Raw genomic sequence first — 12,869 nt, forward strand, 5'->3', positions numbered from 1 at the left:
GAAAGACAGGCAAGCTCCTTTTTTAATGTAATTATCCATATATGACTATTTTGGTCATAATATTCACAGAAGCATTGGCAGTCTGCAAAAGAAAAACCAATGGTGCCTTGTCCTTCAACTTGGCAGCCCTGTAGCACATATTTGGACTGGTACATTATTTAGTACTCAGCCTAGTGCTGTTCAGACTTCTCTCAGCAAATTGCCTTAAGGTTTCAAATATTCATAGATTAGAGTGGTGACGGGGAAACTCTCTTTATTGAGCTTTGGCATACTCTACGCTGTTTTTCCTTTGTTATGACTACAAAATTCATTCTAACCATCATTGAAGTCTTAAAAGATAATTATCCATTTAAGAATGTCTTAATTTGTCATTAACAAGTACTTCTTTTTTTTTTTTTTTTTGCTTTTTCCCCTCTGGATAATCTGTAAGTCAGTGGTTATCAAAAAGGGTTATTCTTTGACAAGCAAAGTCAGCATCTCCTGGGAACTTGCTAGAAATGCAAATTCTTGGACCCTAGCCCAGACCTCCTGAATCAGAAACTGGGAATGGGGCCCAGCAATCTGTATTTTAAATAGTTCTCCAAGTAATTCTGATAACTGTCAAAATTTGGGAACTATTTCCATACAGAGTGAAAACTAGTATCCAAAGACCATAACCATAGGTTATGTTCACCAATGTACCTAGACCAGGGCCTGGATCATAGCAAAAACAACAACAACAACAACTTGTTGCTGTGGAGTTGACTCTAACTCATAGCAACCCCATGTGTTATAGAGTAGAACTGCTCCATAGGGTTTTCTTGGCTAAAAGTTTGGCAGTTCAAAGCCACCAGCAGCTCCACTGGAGTACAGACCTGGTGATCTGCTCCTGTAAAGACTACAGCCTAGGAAACCCTATAGGTAAGTTCTACTCCATTATACATGGTCACTATGAGTTGGAATCAAGTTGACAGCACAAAACAACAACAATCTTTACAGAAGAAGATTGCCAGGCCTTTCTTCTACAGCACTGCTGGGAGGGTTTGAATTGCCAACCCCTAGGTTAGCAGACTAGTGCAAACATTTTGTGCCATCCAGAGACCTTGGAAAATACCAAGTACTCAACAAATAAATGTTGAGTGAGTCGACGATTTTCCATTTTCTCTGGGCCCTTTAGACACACCCCTGACAAAACATTGTGTTCAAAATTTGTTCTTTCTTAGAGTTAAAAGGAAAGTAAGTCATAAAATAATTGCATGTCATGTTGTTTTAAAAAATCCACTTCATTACTTTCTAAAAACAGCTTAAATTCTCCAGTGTACATAGAGGCCTACAGGAAATATTGTGCCTAAGGCCGGTCTTCATTTTTCTCTCACTGAAACCCTTTATATTCTCCTCAAAAGCTAAATTAATGTAGTTTTAATTGTGATATAGTAACAGTTCTCTATCACTGCTATAGTTCATAGGGAAATTCCTAACTGGGTCTCTTGAGTTTCATCTTGGTCAAAAGACTAGATTTTTTCTTCATACTTTGCATGCAACTTCTCTCCCCTCTCTGTTCAGAAGTGTTTAAGTATCGAGGTCTGTAGTTCTCTGTGTAGTACCTGGGGTCTGAAAAGCTTGCAAGCAGCCATCCAATGTACAAAAGTTGGTCTCTATTTGCCTGGAGCAGCAGAGGAAGATAGAGAGTCAGGAATTAGAGGAAGAACTGGCATAAGTGTCCAATCGCCTCCATGAACAACTGCCTCATTTGTTGTGAGACCAAAAGAACCAGATGGTGCGTAGCTACCATTACTGAACATTTTGATCAAATATTCATAGAAGAATCCTGATCAAAAGGGAGGGAAATGCAGAATAGAATTTCAAATTCTTATGGAATCCAGACTTTCTGGAGCCATTGAGGCTGAATGACTCCCAACACTATTGCCCTGAATAAATCATTAAACCTTAAACCAAAACTATCCCCCGACTTCATCTTTAAATCACACCATAAAGTTCAGCTTAATTAGAAGAGAATGTCCACCTCGAGCATTGTGTTCCTTTAAAGAATTATCTATATGAAAACAAACTGATAACACCAAACTGAAAGGTTAGAGCCTTACAAGGCAATGAATTTTGTGTTGATGATGGTGAAACAATTCAGAAATGAATATCAAGAAAGATGATACAACTTAAAGAATGTAACCAATGTCACTGGGTTGTACATATAGAAATGGTAGAATTGATGTATGTTTTGCAGTGTATATCTTCACCAGATCCGTTGGTCATGTATAGGAATGCAAGGAGGACAGCCACTCCCAAGGATGGCAGTGTTTAGAATCCCTTCCATTCTACAACCTAGTCCCTGTCTCCCACTTTAAAGAATCCATATTTGTTTACTCTTTTTATCTTAAGTCTAAGTCATGTTTTCTTCCTTGCCTTCGACCCAATTTTATCTGATCTTGAGAAAAGAAAAAATTGCTTTGCATTCAAACATTCAAATTTGCCTTTCTTCCACTAAATTTTTGTCTATTTTATTAATAGTTCTGGTTTAGTTTGACTTGAAAAAGCAAAAATGAGTCCCAGGGTACCAATGAATAGCAAAAGGAAAGGGAAACAAAAGGTGGAAACGATCTCAATGTCCATCAGCAGATGAATAGTTAAACAAAATGTGGTATATACAATAGCCATAAAGAGAAATGAAGTCCTGATACATGCTACAACATGGATGAAACTTGAAAACATGCTTAGTGAAGAAAGTCACAAAAGGACAAATACTGTATGATCCCACTTCTATGAAATATCAGAATAGTCAAATGTATAGAGATCAAAGTTTATTTGTGGTTACTAGGGGTGGGAGGGAAAGGGGAAGAGGAAGTCATTGCTTAGGGGGAACTGAGCTTCTGTTAAGGGTGATGGGAAAATTTGGCAATGGATATGGGTGATTGTTACACAATATGAACAATGTAATTGATGTTCCTGAATTTGTACGTTTAACAAAATGTTAAAAAGGCAAATGTTATATGTGTATATATATATATATACCACAATTTTAAAAACTATTTTTAAAGAAGGGAGGAGAGATATATATAAAAATATATGGAAGGGTTAGCCATACACAAAAAAAATGAGTGAACCATCAATAAATAAAAAAGAGTGTGCTTCCCATCACTGGAAAAACTGAACCAAGTCAGAAGCTAGGAGATCAACTGTCAATATATGTGTATATAGGTATGGAGCCTTGGTGGCACAGTGGTTAAGAGCTCAGTTGTTAATCAAAAGGACGATGGTTCAAATCCACCAGCCATTCCTTGGAAGCCCTGTGGGGCTGTTCCACTCTGTCCTACACAGTTGCTATGAGTCAACAGCAATGGATCTGGTTAGGTTATATATATATATATTTTAAGCAACGGAACTTCTTGGACTGATGGAAAGTATAAATCTAAAAAGCACAGACTTGTTCAACTCAATTCTCCGAGAACCTTCACCTGGAAGATAGTATCATGGATCTACTTACTATGTTAGGCTTTTTCTGTGTATGTTCCATTTTTCTAGTAACCTACTAAATGCAAAATAGGCCAGTACATAATTTAAGATATAAATTGTTTTAGTGAAAGGGTCTATCTTCTCTTACAAGTGTTTATTGTTCAGCTAGAGAGAGTAACTGGCCATTCTATTCTCATATTTAGTGGGTAAACCTGAAATAAGAAAGTGAAAAAAATTCAATTTCTATGAGCAAAAAAGAACAGTTTTTAAAACCTAAATTTTGAGGTTGTTTTCCAGTATTGAGAGCAGAAAAATAAGTAAAGTGATTATATAACCCAAATGTAAAGTAACATCAAAATCAAAAATAATAAGATGGCAAACAGTCAGCAATAAAAAATGCAATAAATATTTTCTATTCATATAGTGGAATATTGTATAACCATCAAAATATTTTAAGAAAAATAATGAATAACCTGGGAAATACTAACGGTATAATGAGAAGAAAAACTACATAACGAAACTGTATTGCATATACAGAATTTTTAAAACAATAAGGAAATAGCTCAAGGTATTAGTTATGTTTTGAGGGTTATTAGTTATCTCTTGAGAGTACAATCATATTTATTGTTTTTGTACTTCATTGCCTCATGGTGTTCTTCCACATAAAGCAGTCTGTCCAATTGGGTTCTAATCCGCCTTCCCTCAGCCTACATATGCAATGCCATTACCTTTGCCACTAATTCCCCTTCTCTTTCCTCGTTCTCCCGGTCTGTGTTCCCCCAAGTGTAGTCCATAGAAGGTACTGTGGGAGCTTGCGTGTTGCTGTGATGCTGGAAGCTATGCCACTGGTATTCAGATACCAGCAGGGTCACCCATGGAGGACAGGTTTCAGCTAAGCTTCCAGACTAAGACAGACTAGGAAGAAGAACCTGGCAGTCTACTTCTGAAGAGCATTAGCCAGTGAAAGCCTTATGAATAGCAGCAGAACATTGTCTGGAAGATGAGCCCCCCAGGTTGGAAGGCACTCAAAAGATGACTGGGGAAGAGCTGCCTCCTTGAAGTAGAGTCGACCTTAATCACGTGGATGGAGTAAAGCTTTCAGGACCTTCATTTGCTGATGTGGCATTACTCAAAATGAGAAAAAACAACTGCAAACATCCATTAATAATTGGAACATGGAATATACGAAGTATGAATCTAGGAAAATTGGAAATTGTCGAAAATGAAATGGAACGCATAAACATTGATGTCTTGGCATTAGTGAGCTGAAATGGACTGGTATTGGCCATTTTGAACAATCATATAGTCTACTATGCTGGGAATGACAACTCGAAGAGGAATGGTGCTGCATTCATCATCAAAAAGAACGTTTCAAGATCTACCCTGAAGTACAACACTGTCAGTGATAGGATAATATCCATACGCCTACAAGGAAGACCAGTTAATAAGACTATTATTCAAATTTATGCACCAACCACTAGAGCCAAAGATGAACAAAGAGAAAATTTTTATCAGCTGCTGCAGTCTGAAATTGATCAAACATGCAATCAAGATGCATTGATAATTACTGGCAATTGGAATGTGAAAATTAGAAACAAAGAAGAAGGATCAGTAGTTGGAAAATATGACCTTGGTGATAGGAACAATGCCGGAGACTGAATGATAGAATTTTGCAAGACTAATGACTTCTTCATTGCAAATACCTTCTTTCAACAATATAAACGGTGGCTATTTTTTTTTTTTTTTATACACATGGATGGATAACCTGGTGGCATAGTGGCTAAGTGCTGCAGCTGCTAACCCAAGGGTCAGCAGTTCAAATCCACCAGGTGCTCCTTGGAAACTCTATGAGACAGTTCTACTCTGTCGTATAGGGTCACTATGAGTCGGACTCAACTTGAAGGCACTGGGTTTGGCTTTTTGGTTATACACATGGACCTCACCAGATGGAGCACACAGAAATCAAATTGACTACATCTGTGGAAAAAGACGATGGAAAAGCTCAACATCAACAGTCAGAACAAGGCCAGGGGCCAACTGTGGAACAGCCCATCAATTGCTCATACACAAGTTCAAGCTGAAACTGAAGAAAATCAGAGCAAGTCTACGAGAGCCAAAAATATGACCTTGAGTATATCCCACCTGAATTTAGAGACCATCTCAAGAATAGATATCACACATTGAACACTAGTGATTGAAGACCAGACGAGTTGTGGAATGACATCAAGGACATCATCCATGAAGAAAGCAAGAGGTCATTGGAAAAGACAGGAAAGAAAGAAAAGACCAAAATGGATGTCAGAGGAGACTCTGAAACTTGCTCTAGAACGTCAAGCAGCTAAAGCAAAAGGAAGAACTGATGAAGCAAAAGAACTGAAGATTTCAAAGGGCCTCTCGAGAAGACAAAGTAAAGTATTATAATGACATGTGCAAAGAGCTGGAGATGGAAAATCAAAAGAGAAGAATGCGCTCAGCGTTTCTCAAGCTGAAAGAACTGAAGAAAAAAATTCAAGCCTCGAGTTGCAATAGTGAAGGATTCTATGGGGAAAATGTTAAATGACACAGGAATCATCAAAAGAAGATGGAAGGAATACAGAGAGTCGTTATACCAAAAAGAATTAGTCGAAGTTCAACCATTTCAAGAGGTGGCATATGATCAGGAACCGGTGGTACTGAAGGAAGAAGTCCAAGCTGCTCTGAAGGCATTGGCGAATAACAAGTCTCCAGGAATTGATGGAATATCAACTGAGATGTTTCAACAAACAGATGCAGCGCTTGAGGTGCTCACTCATCTATGCCAAGAAATATGGAAGACAGCTTCCTGGCCAACTGATTGGAAGAGATCCATATTTATGCCTCTACCCAAGAAAGGTGATCCAACCAAATGTGGAAATTATAGAATATCATTAATATCACACGCAAGAAAAATTTTGCTGAAGATCATTCAAAAACGGCTACAGCAGTATATTGACAGGGAACTGCCAGAAATTCAGGCCAGTTCCAGAAGAGGACATGGAACCAGGGATATCATTGCTGATCTCAAATGGATCCTGGCTGAAAGCAGAGAATACCAGAAGGATATTTACCTGAGTTTTATTGACTATGCAAAGGCATTCGACTGTGTGGATCATAACAAACTATGGGTAACACGGCAAAGAATGGGAATTTCAGAACACTTCATTGTGCTCATGAGAAACCTTTACATAGATCAAGAGGCAGTTGTTCAGACAGAACAAGGGGATACTGATTGGTTTAAAGTCAAGAAAGGTGTGCGCCAGGGTTGTATTCTTTCACCATGCCTATGCAATCTGTATGCTGAGCAAATAATCTGAGAAGCTGGACTAAATGAAGAAGAACGGGGCATCAGGATTGGAGGAAGACTCGTTAACAACCTGCGTTATGCACATGACACAGCCTTGCTCGCTGAAAGTGAAGAGGACTTGAAGCACTTACTAATGACGATCAAAGACCACAGCCTTCAGTGTGGATTGAACCTCAACATAAAGAAAACAAAAATCCTCACAACTGGACCAATGAACAACATCATGATAAACGGAGAAAAGATTGAAGTTGTCAAGGATTTCATTTCACTTGGATCCACAATCAGCAGCCATGGAACCAGCAGTCAAGAAATCAAAAGACACATTGCATTGGGCAAATCTGCTGCAAAGGACCTCTTTAAAGTGTTGAAGTGCAAAGATGTCACCCTGAAGACTAAGGTGCGCCTGACACAAGCCATGGTATTTTCAATCACATCATATAAATGTGAAAGCTGGACAATGAATAAGGAAGACAGAAGAAGAATTGACACCTTTGAATTGTGGTGTTGGTGAAGAATATTGACTATACCGTGGACTGCCAAAAGAACGAACAAATCTGTCTTGGAAGAAGTACAGTCAGAATGCTCCTTGGAAGGATGGTGAGACTGCGTCTTCCATACTTTGGACATGTTGTCAGGAGGGATCAGTCCCTGGAGAAGGACATCATGCTTGGCAGAGTACAGGGTCAGTGGAAAAGAGGAAGGCCCTCAATGAGGTGGATTGACACAGTGGCTGCGACAATGAGCTCAAGCATAACAAAGATTGTAAGGATGGCTCAGGACCAGGCAGTGTTTCATTCTGTTGTGCATAGAGTCGCTATGAGTCAGAACTGACTCGATGGCACCTAACAACAACAGTCCATAGAAGAATATTGCCACCAGTAGCAGATAATAAATAGTACATCACTTTTTACAATCATTTGGAAAACTACAGCAATGAAGAAAATGATCAGAGTCACTTAAATCACTCTGTAACTCAACATGACCAAGAATTTAACTCGTTTTAGAAGACTAAGTGTCTTTTCTCACTCTATGGGTTAAAGTATAATTTGAAATTGGATAAATAAATGCCATTTTCTTTCTTTTCAAATACCAGAACAATAATATCAGGATCTTCTCAGGAATGACTTTGGATATAATTTAATAGCCCCCTCTTCCCTGACCAGATATTCTGAAAAGATCAAAAACACATTCTTTAAAAATATTTGCAATTACACTGTTCAATAGTGCTTTTTGAAAAAATATTATTAAAGTTTATATTTCACCGCATTTAAACTTCATGAGCTTACTTGAAATAAAAAAAAAAATATCTCAATTTACAGTTTATTTTTTTGGAAGATTGGTTATTTTTCAGTTGGCAATTTCCTAGGGCTCTCTTTGTTTGACTTGAGAGTTTCTTTCTCTCTCTTTTTAATAGAAATACAAAGTATTTTTTAACGTTTAAAAGGACCATAACGCTACCCTTTTGCTCTTGAATAAACTGTAAAAAGACAAATTATTAAGTTTCAAGGCTTCATTGTCTTATCCTCTCATGGCATTGACTTCATTTGGGAAAAAAAAAAAAAAATTATGTAGAACTCTTTGAGTCAAAATTGGATGACTAGAATAACTATATATGCCATCTTTTTAATATCATCTATGAAAAAATTTTTTTTTATGATAAATACTTGATTTAAGTTTTTTCCTAGCTCCTCAGTCATTTAGTAAGAATAAGCATACATCTTAGCCTTCTATTCTGATAATGGGTAGATAATGGTCTAATTAGTCAGTAATCACTTGAACTGAGCAGAATAGAAGAAGAAACCCACACAGTTCCAAAGAACTGAGGGAAAGTAAACGAGTTCTTAAAAATGGCGGTGAGTGAAGGCGTCAGTGAATTTTCATGATTGGTGTGGGTGGTTCAAGAATAAGGGAGAGACAAGTGGTGAAGAAAGTGTTACAGCAGGAAAAATCTCCACAATTTATATTCCAGCCCTTATTCACACACACACACACACACACGCACGCACGCACACACACACTCACAACATTCACTCTGCATGAGGTGTCCTATCAGTCATGAAAAAACTGGACAGGCATCTTTTGAATTTTTTTCCCTTATTTATAATTTACATACAATATTATAAGTCTTAAATTTACAGCTTGTTGAGTTTTGACAAATGTATGCACCCATGTAACCACTACCCCAATTATAATGTAGAACATTGCTGTCACTTCAGAAGGTTCATGCCCCTTCCCAGCCAATAAATCCTGTCCCCTTCTAGGCAACCACTGATTTCTCCTACGGTAACCAAACAGCTTTGTTATTTTTACTTTCCCTCAGAATTAACCGCCCCTCACTTGATATTTGTCCAAACCCAGCTTCTCATAACAACACTAAAATATGGAATATTTTATTAAACTCCATTTTTTTTCTTTAAGTCGGATTTATTGTAGTATCCTATAGAAAAATTCACTCCTTTTAGGCATATGCTTTAATGGATTTGACAGACATATGTTATCACTATCACGATAGGATATAGAATATTTCCATCACCCCCAAAAGTTACCTATGCCCCTTTATAGTCAATCTTCTTCCCCTGTTTCCAGCTCCCGGCAAACACCAATTTGTTTCTGGCCTGTAATGGATTCAATTGTGTTCCCCTGAAATTTGTGTCAACTTGGGTAGGTCATGATGCCCAGTACTGTATGATTATCCTCCATTTTGTAGCTGATGCATTTATACTATGTGTTGTAAATCTTAACCTCCATAATGCTAATGAGGCAGGATTAGAGGCAGTTATGTTAATGAGGCAGGACTCAATCTACAGGATTAGGTTGTATCTTGAGGCAATCTCTTTTGAGATATAAAAGACAGAATCGAGCAGAGAGGAGAGAGACCTCCTACCACCAAGAAAGAAGAGCCAGGAGCAGAGTGTGAACTTTGGATGTGGGGTCCCTGTGGTGAGAAACTTCTAGACCCAGGGGAAGATTGATGACAAGGATCTTCCCCCAGAGCCAACAGAAAGAGAAAGTCTTCCCCTGGTGTTGGTGCCCTGAATTTGGACTTCTAGCCTTCTAGGCTGTGAGAGAATAAATTTCTGTTTGTTGAAGCCATCCACTTGTGGTATTTCTGTTATAGCAGCAGTAGATAACTAAGACACGTCCCTATAGTTTCCATTTTTCAGAATGTCATATAAGTTGACAGTATTTTTTGTATAGTTTCTTTCACTTAGCATAATGCTTTTGAGGTTTGACCATGTTTGCATACATAAGTAATTCATTTTTACGACTCATTTATAATATCACACTGTATGGATACACAACAACTTGATTGCCCAGTCACCAGATTATGAGGATTGTGAGGATGGAGCAGGAACAGGAACTGTCAGTGTTTCCTTCTGTTGTATATAGGGTCGCTATGAACAGGAACTGACTGAATGGCACCTAACAACAACAGCTAGTGGGCATTTGGGCTGTTTCCAGTATTCAGCAATTATGAGTAAAACTGCTATAAGTAATCACATAAAGGTCTTTATGTGGACATGTGCTTTTATATTTCTTCCTTAAATACCTAAAAGTAAGATTGCTATGTCAAATGATCAGTATATCAGAAATTATCAAAGTGTTTTTGCAAAGTGACTATACCATTTTGCATTCCCATCTGCAATATATGAATGTTCCAGTTGCTCATTACAAAGTACATCCTTGCTAGTCATGATTGTCAAGGTTGTGTGTCAACTTGACTGGGCCATAATTCTCAGTGGTTTGGCAGTTAGGATGTAGTTTGGCAGTTGTATAATGATGTGATCACTTCCATGATGAGATCTCATGTAATGTGATCACCCCCATGATGGGATGTGTTGTGAGTAGCCAATCAGTTGAAAGGCAGCTTCCTTGGGTGTGTGACCTACATCTTATATGTCTGGAATTTCTGGCAAAGCTTGTGTGCTCCGCTCTGGATCCTGCATTTGTCTCATCAGCATCTGACCTCAGTTCCTGGGACTTGAGCCAGCAGTCTGCTGTCTCACCTATCGATCTTGGATTCATAGCCATGAGCCAGTAGCTGCCATCTGACCTGTAGATTTTGGGTTCATCAACCCCTGCAGCTACATGAGTCAGGAGAAGCCTCCGGCCTGAAGTTTTATGCCTGACCCACAGACTTGGGAATTCCCAGCCTCTACAACTGCATGAGCCATTTCCTTGAGATAAACCTGTCTATTTATATATCTACCTATATATATGCATATACACTTCACTGGTTTTGCTTCTCTAGATAACCCAGCCTAAGACACTAGTACTTTGTAGTGTTGGATTTTCAAGAGTTTTTTATTCTAGTAGGCCGATCATGGTGGTTTCAACTTGCACCTCCCTGAGGAGTACCTGGGTGGTGCAAACAGTTAAGCATTCAACTACTAACTAAAAAGCTGAACCCATCCAGACATGCTTTGGAAGAAAGGTCTGGCAATCTACTTCTAAAAAAAAACAGCCACTGAAAGAAAACCCTACGGAGCACAGTTCTACTCTGACATATATGGGTTTGCATGAGTCAGCGTAGATTTGATGACAACTGATTTATATGTCTTATTCTATAAATAAAGATAATATTTGTTCTTCCTTTTCAATCTGCATGGCTTTCATTTCTTTAACTTACCCTATTGCACTGCCTAGGACCTCAAATACAACATTGAGTAGGAGTGAAGACAGCAAACATCCTCGCATTGTTTCCAACATTAGGGTGAAACCATTCAGTCTTTCACAATTAACATGTGTAGGCTTTTTATAAATGAGAAAACTCTCTTCTGTTCTTAGGCTGCTAAGAGTTCTTTTCATGATGTATGCTGAATTTTGTCAAATGCTTTTATTGCATCTTTTGACACGAACAAATGTGTTTTGGTTTAAGCCTGTTGATATGGTGATGTACATTGATTTGATTTTTAATTGTACTTTAGATGACGATTTACAGAACAAACTAGCTTCTCATTAAACAGTGCACATATTGTTTTATGACATTGGCTAACAACCCCACGACACGTCAATACTCTCCCTTCTCACATTTGGGTTCCCTATTACCGGCTTTTCTGTCCCCTCCTGCCTTCTAGTCCTTGTCCCTGGGCTAGTGAACCCCTTTAAACCCATTTTGTTTTATGGGACTGTCTAATCTTTGGCTGAAGGGTGAACCTCAGGAGTGACTTCAATACTGCGCTAAAAAGGTGTCCAGGGCCGTACTCTCAGGGTTTATCCAGTCTCTGTCAGGCCAGTAAGTCTGGTCTGTTTTTCCGAGTTAGAATTTTTGTTCTACACCTTTCTCCAGCTCTGTCCAGAACCATCTGTTGTGACCCCATCTGAGCAGTCAATGGTGGTAGTCGGGCACCATCAGCTGTGCTGGACTCAGTCTGATGGAGGCCATGGTAGTAGCGGTCCATTAGGCCTTTGGACTAATCTTTTCCTTGTATTTTTAGTTTTCTGCAAGATCCCTTGCTCCCGAAGGGGTGAGACCAGTGGAGTATCTTAGATAGCTGCTCACAAGCTTTTAAGATGCCAGATGCTATTCACCAAAGTAAAATGTAGAACATTTTTTTCATAAACTATGTTATACCAATTGAGCTAGATGTTCCCCAAGACCATGGTTCCCACAGCCCTCAGCCCAGTAATTCTGTCCCTCAGGGCGTTTGTATGTGTTTATGGAGCTTCTATGACCTTGCCTTTTACAAGTTCTGCTGGGTTCCCCAGTATTGTGTACTGTCTTAACCTTCATCAAAGTTACCACTTATCTATTGTCTATTCAGTGTTTTTCCATACCCACTCCCCTCTCTTGTAACCATCAAAGATTGTTTCTTTTAGTGTGTAAACCTTTTCACAGGTTTTTATTGTAGTGGCCTCATACAATATTTGTCCTTTTGTGATTGACTTATTTCACCCAGCATAATGACCTCCAGATTCATCCATGTTATGAGGTACTTCACAGATTCATCATTGTTCTTTATTGTTGCATAGTATACCATTGTGTGCATGTACCATAATTTGTTTATCCATTCATTTGTTGATGGGCATAGAGGTTGTTTCCATCTTTTTGCTATTGTGAACACAGCTGCAATGAACATGAGTGTGCATATGTCTATTTGTG

The sequence above is a fragment of the Elephas maximus genome, chromosome 8, assembly GCF_024166365.1.
Source record: "Elephas maximus indicus isolate mEleMax1 chromosome 8, mEleMax1 primary haplotype, whole genome shotgun sequence".
In the NCBI taxonomy this organism is placed as follows: Eukaryota; Metazoa; Chordata; class Mammalia; order Proboscidea; family Elephantidae; genus Elephas; species Elephas maximus.